The following is a 10815-nucleotide window of genomic DNA, read 5'->3' as shown; positions in this document are numbered from 1 at the left end:
GCGCGCAAACAGGTCTTCACAGAGCTAAGTACACGTCACCACTGTCAACTGCCTCAAATGTTCTATTGAAGAATGTCAGTAAGTTTGTCAGGCAGGAACGACCTCTCGTGAATCCATGCTGAGATTCATTTATCAAGTTATGCTCTTCAGGCACTGCAACATCATGGTATCTTGATTCAGAGGACATCTACATGACCTTTTTCACGATTTCTACAACTAGCCCATCAATTTGGGAAGGACCTACTTCCACTGGGGAATCCCGCCTACCAGTGACTATGCCCTCGTCTGCTACACGTCTCTCTTCACTGATGCCTATACAAGCGCCAGTCTCCTTACCTGTGCTTCAGAATCTCTAGAACCACGGTGTTGTAAACACCACTTCCAAGGCTGAGGGACTGATTACCTTATCTTTTGTATATAGCTCTTCTGTTTTCTAATTATGTCCAAGAATTTGTATTGATAAAACCACTGGATGGCGAAACGTTACAATAAAGATAACCAGATGTTGCACAAGTGTCTTAACTTTGTACTACCTGTTGTTTTTAATGCAGTATCGCTTGCCATCCCCCAAACCTCAGATAGGCATTATTGGAAGTGTACCCTGGTGGTCTCCTAATTGCTCATGCTATGCAGTTAAGAAAAGATACTTTATTTCAGCATGATACAATGTTTGTACAAAGGTGAATGATATTTAGGTGTGCATGCAGAAAGCCCCTTAATATGTAGAGCATTTCAGGCAATCTTAAGACTTCAGATTAATAAGCAGTGACAATTGAGTGGTTTTATACATAGTCTCGTAGGTGAGTGTAAATTTAAATTTAGGAGTTAAAATGAATACAAATTAATTGAATATCTTATCTGGTTTGATAATGATTATAGGTAATGAGGATTCTAGCATATTAACATAAAGGGGACACAGTGTTTCAATGGTTGGGAGGATTACAGATATTAAAAATAAGATTATATTGTTTGACATTGAGAATATGGATATGTAGTTTTTACTTATTTAGCTGATGCTAGGATATATTAGGAAAATGAGGTGTTTTTTAATGGTAGTTTTGAAAATGCTGGAGATTTCCGGTAGAGATTTCCAGATTTTGGGCCCTTATATCCTCTTCAAGGGGGCTCCTTGGCGTGGTGAAGAGGCTCTTGGTCTGAGGAATTAGCCCTGTCGGTCTTCTTCCTCAGACCGAACCTAATTACCCCCCATTCTCCCCTCCCCTATTCTATCCTCCCCTTTTTCCATTCCTCCTCCTCCTCGTCCCCACCCCTCCCTTTTGCCCTTCCTCTTTTTGGCCTATGGGATTTCTCCCACAGGCACGCTAGTTCCTAGGTAGGGGAAAGGACACCGGGGTCCATCCCATTCCGTTGAGGTTCTTGGCGGTGGCGTAGTTTGCCGTGGAATCTGGATTGCCTGGGGATGTCCCGATCCCTCTCCGGTATCCCGGAGTAGCTTTGGGTGTCTTTCGGGCGACGGGTGTATCTCTGGAAGCCACCTTTCAGATTCCGGGGGTGGTGGCCGAAGGAGGTATGCTTTGTGGCGGATATCCGGCTGCCCTCTCTTTTGTCCACCAAGGTAGCTCGGCAGATGTGAGGTTGCTATCCCGGATTGCTGGTTTACTGGCATGAAGGGTAGGGTATGGCACGGGTTCCATGCTGCATCTGCGCTACTAGCGGTGCTGAGGTCCTCTTGGGCGCGGAGGGAGATTTCCGGCCCTTTCATTCCTCCTGGGAACTATTCCTCCCCGCTCCCCCCTTTTTTTTTCTTTTTTTTATTTTTATTTTCTTTTCTTTCTTTTTTTTCTTAAAAACAAAAAGCAAAGGAGTAACCTAACCATGGAGAACCCAATCCATGAACCCACTACCCCCGGGCCCCTTCTTGATACCGCACCCCATTCTGACCCTGCCTTGTGTTTAGACCACTCTTCGGACACTCCTGATGCCCCTGTACCTCTTGCTGGTGCTGTTTCCTCACCCGCTTCAGGTACCGGGGCTTCGACTGACTCCTTCGATTTGTCTGAACTCCGCTCTCCTTTGACTATGCTTCCGGCTTCTCCCTCTTCGGTACGGCAATTTTTGAATCGCCCACCCATTTCACGCCGGACCAACTCCGGTCCTACTCCTAAACGCCAACGTCAATCTCCTGATGATGCTCCTTCGTTACCTTCCCATTCTACTCGGGAAAGACCGACACGTCAAGCACTCCCTCTCCACGCTCAGTTTCGGACCACACAATGGACTAAATTCTTTACTTTAAGACCGACTTCTTCTGCCTACCTTTCTGACCATAGTATTGGCAAAGCGCTCCTGCGTCATGTTGGTAGAGATATTTCATTTCATGCTCTCAAGAGCGGTACGCGCATCGTCACTGTCCAGAATGCTACCCAAGCTCATGATCTTTCTCTCCTTTCGAATATCGATACTACTATCACTATTGAAAAACATCTTTCTCTCAATTCTTGTAGTGGTACTGTCATTCTGCCCCATACCATAGTCCAACAGAATTTCCAGTCATGTGGCAATGACATTTTTGAACAGCTGGAACTCCAGGATCTCCCAATCATCAAAGTAGACACTTATGTCCTTCCTGCCCGGGGGCGGAGACGTTACCCTTGCAATGTGGCTCGTTTAACTTTTGACAGCCGAGAACTCCCGTCCTCTGTATATGTCGCGGGACATTGGTTACAAGTTCGAAAGGTGATACCTACACCTCAACAATGTAGAAATTGCTGGCGTTTTGGTCACCCAGTGAAATATTGCAGATCTATGGCCGAATGCCCAGTCTGTGGTGCCGACGACCATTCTAATACATCTTGCAGTCAACCTCCATCTTGCCTTAATTGTAATGAAGCTCACCCTTCGTACTCCCGCCATTGCCAGGTCTACTTAAATGAACATGAAATCCGTAGCCTCAAAGAGGCAGAAGGTCTCCCTTATGCTATGGCAGTTACTCATCTCCGCCTCCAAGGGAGACTACCTCGTGTTTCTTATTCTCGTGTTTCCAAACATCCCCCCACTTTTGGGGTCCCATCTTCTGCAGCCTCCTCTGTTGTTACCCCTCCCATAGCCACTCCGGCATCTAATCCTTTTGCTGTCCTTGGCTCTGACGTCCCGACTACAACTCGGTCTGTTCTCACATCTTCGTGTCCTTCCTCACAAGCCCCAGTATCGACAAGACCTCGTACGACACCTAATACCAATTGCCCCTCTACTTCTCAGAAGTCCAAAAAATCCACATTGCTCAAATCTTCTTTGCCCCTTCCTTCCCTTCTTCCACCTCCACACTTTACCTTTCCAGTTTTTTTACCTAGTTCTTCCCCTCTCTCTGGCTCTATTACAAGTGTGGAGATTCACCCTCCTCGTACTATGCCTTCCACCCCCGTCCCCTCCCAAGTTTCTCCCTCTTCTGCCACCTCCCAGGTTTCTGCCTCTTCTGTCCCCCCCCACACTTCATCTCCAGTCCCTTACACTCTTCCCTCCCCCTCTACTTTGGTACAGTCCATTACTGTCCCAATCTTTACTCACCACCCTCCTTCTATCTCCAATATGGTCCCCCATACATCTTTGAATTCAGAAACACTTGAAGCCATTTCAGAATATATTGCAGAGACTAAACCTTCAATGGACACTGATTCACTTCCTGTTCCTTCTCTTCCCTCTCCTCCATCTTCACAACCCCATTCTTCGCAACGCTCCGTTCCTTCGCTACTTGAACATCTTCCAATGCCACCACACGTTGACTTTTCTAACCCCTCTAGTCCGTAGGTGCCTTTACCTACAGATTCCTGGTATTTTCTTCATCGCCAATCATGGCCTATTTACAGTGGAATATCCGCGGCCTCAGGGGTAATCGGGGTTAGCTTCAGATGTTGCTTTCCAGGTTTTCCCCTGTTGGTGCTTGCTTACAAGAACCAAAATTACACTCGGCTGTCTTCCAACCTATCTCAGGCTATAATTTATTGTATTCTTCGGATCCTTTCTCAGATGGGACCTTTAATGAAAGTGCCCTTCTTCTACGCAATGATATTCCGTACTGTTAACTATTTGTCCATACCTCGCTGCATTACACTGCAGCCCGTATCCACTTGAATAAGTGGTTTACAATATGTTCTTTATATCTCCTTCTCGAGCATTTTCTATCCCAGACTTTGCCTTTCTTGTTTCATCCTTACCACCACCACTTCTGTTACTTGGTGATTTTAATGCCCACCATTTCCTCTGGGGGGGGGGGGTCTCATTGTGACTCACATGGCATCCAGTTGGAGGCCTTTCTCGCCTCTCACCCCCTCCATGTTTTAAATACGGGTACTCCCACCCATACTCGTACTCTCTCTTGCATCAATCTATCAGTCTGCTCTTCCTCCACTGTGCTAGACTTCACCTGGTCTGTTCTACCAGACTTACATGACAGCGATCATTTTCCGATCATTTTTACTTCTCCTTCCTATTCACCACCTTTCCGTAGCCCTTGCTGGCAATTTGATCGGGCAAATTGGGATCTTTACTCACACCTCACTGCTTTTAGTGAGGTTCCTTCTTCATCCTCCATTGATGAGCTCCTACACCTCTTCTCGACGTCAGTTTATACCGCAGCTTCTCATTCTATACCCCAAACCTCAGGCAGGCATTCTCAGAAGTGCATGCCTTGGTGGTCTCCTGCTTGTGCTCGTGCAGTACGTTTGAAACGTGCTGCATGGGGCAGGTACCGGTACAATAGAACCGCTGAGAGACTTCTTGATTTTAAGCAGAAGCGTGCAATCGCTCGCCGTGTCATCCTTGAAGCTAAACGCACTTGTTGGCGAGACTATGTTTCCACCATCACCTCTGCTTCTTCTATGAGTGCAGTCTGGAAAAAAGTGAGGAAATTGAGTGGTAAATACTCTACTGACCCGGCTCCTGTTCTACGGGTCGCTGGTGTTGATGTAGCAAACCCTCTCGACGTTGCCATTGAACTTGGCACACATCTGGTCCGTATTTCCCGAGGGCTCCATCTATGCCCCTCGTTTCTTTCCTCAAAGTCTGCCAGAGAGTTAGTAGTTAGTTTAATATGTTTATTATGCACCCCATACCCATCCTGTGGGCTGTAGTCAAAAGATTACAGAGGTACATAATTGGTCCAGGGACTGGACTCCAAAGTTTTGATAGCTGAGCAAGTTACAGAGGTAATGAATTCACAATTTACAAAGGTAATGAACTCACAAATTACAAAGGTAATGAACTCCGGGTAGGTCTAGTCACAATCATGACAACTTACAAAGGTATTTACAGATTACAGAGGTACGTAATGGATCCAGGGACTGGGCCCCAAAGTTTGGATGGCTGAACTAGGTACAAGGTAATGAACTCACAAGTTACAAAGGTAATGAATACTGTAAGAATGGTTACTTACGTTTATACATGGCTACAATCATGAACAAATTATAGTGTAATGAGCAATTCACACTTCCACACCCGGTCACAACTGTAATGAGTTATTGGTGCAAATATTGATTGTTGAGTCACACACACACACACACACACACACACACACACACACACACAAAACCACAACCACAGGGAGATTGACTGGGAAAACCTGGAGCCACATGGGGGTCCTGAAACATGGAGAGCCAGGATGTTGGACGTGGTGCTGGAAAACCTCATGCACCAACATGTTAAGGACACTACCAGAGTGAGAGGGGAGGATGAACCAGCAAGATTGGACCTTGTGTTCACCCTGGGCAGCTCAGACATTGAGGACATCAAGTATGAGAGTCCCCTAGGAGCTAGCGACCACGTGGTTCTGTGCTTTGAATACATAGTAGAGCTGCAAGTGGAGAGAATAACAGGAGTAGAATGGGAAAAACCTGACTATAAAAGAGGGGACTACATAGGGTTGAAGAACTTCCTGTGGGAGGTCCAGTGGGACAGAACTGGCAGGAAAGCCAGTAAATGAAATGATGGGATATGTAGCAACAAAATGCAAGGAGGCAGTGGAAAGGTTCATTCCCAAGGGCAACAGTAACAACGGGAAGACCAGAACAAGCCCCTGGTTCACCCGACAGTGTAAGGAGGCAAAAACAAAGTGCAATAGAGAATGGAAAAAGTACAGAAGGCAGAGAACACACGAAAATAGGGAGATCAGTCGCAGAGCCAGGAATGAGTACGCACAGGTAAGGAGGGAGGCCCAGCGACAGTATGAAAATGACATAGCATCGAGAATCAAGACTGACCCGAAACTGTTGTATAGCCACATCAGGAGGAAGACAACAGTCAAAGACCAGGTGATCAGATTAAGGACAGAAGGTGGAGAACTCACAAGAAATGATCAGGAGGTATGTGAGGAGCTGAACAGGAGATTTAAGGAAGTTTTTACAGTAGAGACAGGAAGGGCTGTGGGAAGACAGAACAGAAGGGAACATCAAGAGGGAATATACCAACAAGTGTTGGATGACATACGAACAACTGAGGAGGAGGTGAAGAAGCTCTTAAGTGACCTTGACACCTCAAAGGCGATGGGACCGGACAACATCTCCCCATGGGTCCTTAGAGAAGGAGCAGAGATGCTGTGTGTGCCTCTAACCACAATCTTCAACACATCCCTTGAAACTGGGCAACTACCTGAGAAATGGAAGACAGCTAATGTAGTCCCCATATTTAAGAAAGGAAACAGAAACGAGGCACTAAACTACAGACCTGTGTCTCTGACATGTATTGTGTGCAAAGTCATGGAGAAGATTATCAGGAGGAGAGTGGTCGAACACCTGGAAAGGAACAAGATTATAAATGAAAACCAGCATGGGTTCATGGAAGGCAAATCTTGTATCACAAACCTCCTGGAGTTTTATGACAAGGTAACAGAAGTAAGACACGAGAGAGAGGGTTGGGTAGATTGCGTTTTCCTAGACTGCAGGAAGGACTTTGACACAGTTCCCCACAAGAGATTAGTGCAGAAGCTGGAGGATCAGGCACACGTAAAAGGAAGGGCACTGCAATGGATAAGGGAATACCTGACAGGGAGGCAGCAACGAGTCATGGTACGTGAAGAGGTATCACAGTGGGCGCCTGTTACGAGCGGGGTCCCACAGGGGTCAGTTCTAGGACCAGTGCTATTTTTGATATATGTGAACGACATGATGGAAGGAATAGACTCTGAAGTGTCCCTGTTCGCAGATGACTTGAAGTTGATGAGAAGAATTAAATCGGACGAGGATGAGGCAGGACTGCAAAGAGACCTCGAGAGGCTGGACATGTGGTCCAGTAACTGGCTTCTCGAATTCAATCCAGCCAAATGCAAAGTCATGAAGATTGGGGAGGGGCAAAGAAGACCGCAGACAGAGTATAGGCTAGGTGGACAAAGACTACAGACCTCACTCAGGGAGAAAGACCTTGGGGTGACCATAACACTGAGCACATCACCGGAGGCACACATCAACCAAATAACCGCTGCAGCATACGGGCGCCTGGCAAACCTGAGAATAGCGTTCCGATACCTTAATAAGGAATCGTTCAAGACACTGTACACTGTGTATGTTAGGCCCATACTGGAGTATGCAGCACCAATCTGGAACCCACACCTGGTCAAGCACGTCAAGAAGTTAGAGAAAGTACAAAGGTTTGCAACAAGGCTAGTCCCAGAGCTCAAGGGAATGTCGTATGAGGAAAGGTTAAGGGAAATCGGACTGATGACACTGGAGGACAGAAGGGTCAGGGGAGACATGATAACGACATACAAGATACTGCGGGGAATAGACAAGGTGGACAGAGATAGGATGTTCCAGAGAGGGGACACAGGGACAAGGGGTCACAACTGGAAGCTGAAGACTCAGACGAGTCACAGGGATGTTAGGAAGTATTTCTTCAGTCATAGAGTTGTCAGCAAGTGGAATAGCCTAGCAAGTGAAGTAGTGGAGGCAGGAACCATACATAGTTTTAAGAAGAGGTATGACAAAGCTCAGGAAGCAGAGAGAGAGAGGATCCAGTAGCGATCAGTGAAGAGGCAGGGCCAGGAGCTGAGTCTCGACCCCTGCAACCACAATTAGGTGAGTACACACACACACACACACACACACACACACACACACACATATACAAATTCACACACACACACACAAACACACACACACACATACACAAACTCATACACACACACACACACACACACACACACACACACACACACACACACACACACACACACACTCATACCGGTGAAGAGCAACCGGTGAAGAGGCGGGGCCAGGAGCTAAGACTCGACCCCTGCAACCACAAATAGGTGAGTACAAATAGGTGAGTACACACACACCCACTCATACACACACACACACACTCATACACATACACACGCACACACAAACACACACACACAGTCAGTCAGCAGACGTGGGTTACAAGGCTCCGAGAACTTTAGTGGTTTTTAAGGCGTGCAACAACTGCTAGCAGTAATCAGTGGTAGTGACAACGTCAGTGAACAATCCTACGAGTGATAACCATAGTTATTAGTTAAAAAAAGTCGAGAGGAAGCCTGAAATCTTTAATATTTCAAAGTGTCAAACCGTTAGTGGATAGTAGGCTTCTGTTGCTACACAGATTCAAATATACAAAGATTCAAGTGAGTGTGGAAGCGGGTGTTCAAGAATTTCGAGAGATTGGATAACAAGTGAAATGTGGGGCACCATACAGTGAGAGTGAAAAAGTTAATAAGCAAAAGTAGAAAGGAAAAATATAATATATAACAAGGGAAGGTGGCAGTAGGCCTGCTGAAACAGTGACGTCACAACAGTTGTGTGACATTATACATATAAAGTGTAACACCGAATGTGAAGTGTATTCCAATATAAGTGAAGTGTATTCTATCATAAGTGACATTGAGGGACGCGGGATGCATGAGCATATATGGTTATAAAGATCACAGGTGAAGAATTTTCAAAATAGTGATAGAAGGCGTGTGTACGACGACTACGTCATCAGCATCTGGCAACTTGTCATCGCATCACTGCCAGCTTAAGTATCACTCACCTGTTGGGGTTGTTTTGGGGGTTCTGAATCCTGCCTTGCGTCACTGTTAGATACTGGTCACTCACTCCTGCAAGCTATTACCAGAATTAGAGCAGAAATAGCATAGATAAGGTGAAGATAGTGTTGAGTAGCGAGGGGAAGCCTAGTGGGGGTGACGTCAGACTCTCCTAGAAGCTCAGACAAGCTAAATTTTACAACCTAATTACTTTCTGTGTTTTATAAGTAGAAGTGATAAGTGCTAGAATCACTGTTGGTAGTTTTAGAAATACGGGTATTACTACTGATATTTATTAGCAGTATGAATACTTAGAAGTGGGGGCACACATACACATGAGCACACACACACACACACACACACACACACACACACACACACACACACACATGCACACACACATAAACACACACACAAGCACACACACACACACACACACACACACACACACACACACACACACACACACACACACCCATATACAGGATTTCACACCTTCCTGTGAAGTGATCCTCTAACCCTTCCTTCCCCCTCCCCTGCCTCCCTCTCCCCTCCTCTCTCTTCCTCTCTCTCTCTCTCTCTCTCTCTCTCTCTCATCTCTTCCTCTCCCTCTTCCTCTCTCTCTTCCTCTCTCTCTTCCTCTCACTCTCTCTCTTCCTCTCTCTTCCTCTCTCTCCCTCTCCCTCCCTTTCCCCCTCTCTCTCCCCCTCTCTTCCTCTCTTTCTCTCTCTCTTCCTATTCTCTCTCTCTCCCTCTCTTCCCTTGTCACTCCCCCCTCTCTCTCTCACTTTCTCCTCCTTTTCCCCTCCTTCTACCCTCCCCTTCTCTCTCTTTCTCCCTCTCTCTCACTCTCTCCCCCTTTTTTCTTTTTCACTTTCTCTTTTAATAAAAAAAAATGGTTGGGACTCGCAGGAATCAGGGATCAGATGACAATGGTACTGGTAGGGAGGAATGGATGGAGGAGCAGTGGAAAAGGATAGAGCAAGAATGGGAGAGAAAATTTGGAGAGCTTTCTGAAAAAATGGAGAAAGAGCTCTCTGTGAAATGGGAAAAGAGGTTGGAGAAGGAGACGAAGAATTGGGAGGCACAAGTCGAAACTGCAGTAGCCAGGGTAAAGGTCCTAGAATTTGAGGTAAACAGGCTGAAGCAAGTCTCAGGGGTAGTGACCAGAGAAGACACACCATACGAAGCTGAGAGGCTGAACAGGAAGGAAGGAGATATGAAATATGCTAAGGTCCTATCAGCCTGCAAAGAAGGGCCAGGGAGTGGAAGGGAAGAGCAGATGGGTGCAGATGGAGAGGGAGATAAGTCGAATGCTGAGGCACAACCATGCTACCAAGAGCCACTGGAAAAATCAAGGGAGAAAATGGCCACATACAGACAGGAACCAGAGTCACAGAGGGAGAGGCAATGGGAGGAGGAAAGGGCAAAATCAGTGTTTATCCATGGGCTTCGGGAGAGAGAGGAAAGGACACACACTGAAAGACGGCAGGAAGAAAGAAAGGAGATTGAGAAAATCATCACGGAAATAGGGGGAGAAGACATGGACGAGATTGTAAATTTTCAGAGAATAGGGGGGTACTTGAAGGGGAGAAACCGACCGATCAAGCTGATTCTCAGGACAGAAACAGTGCGGAACAGGATCCTCCAAGAAAAACCACGGTTGAGAAGCTCGGAAGAGTACAAGAAGGTGTTCCTAGACAGAGACAGAACACAAAAAGAGAGACAGCAGCTGAGGGAGAGGACAAAAAAGCGAAAGGAGCTAGGAAAGGAGACAAGGATGGAACCAGCAGAGGTCAGTCAGAGCAGAACAGAGCAGCAAG

This window comes from Cherax quadricarinatus, chromosome 40 (assembly GCF_038502225.1).
Source record: "Cherax quadricarinatus isolate ZL_2023a chromosome 40, ASM3850222v1, whole genome shotgun sequence".
In the NCBI taxonomy this organism is placed as follows: Eukaryota; Metazoa; Arthropoda; class Malacostraca; order Decapoda; family Parastacidae; genus Cherax; species Cherax quadricarinatus.
Note: the sequence above shows the minus strand (reverse complement) of the source record.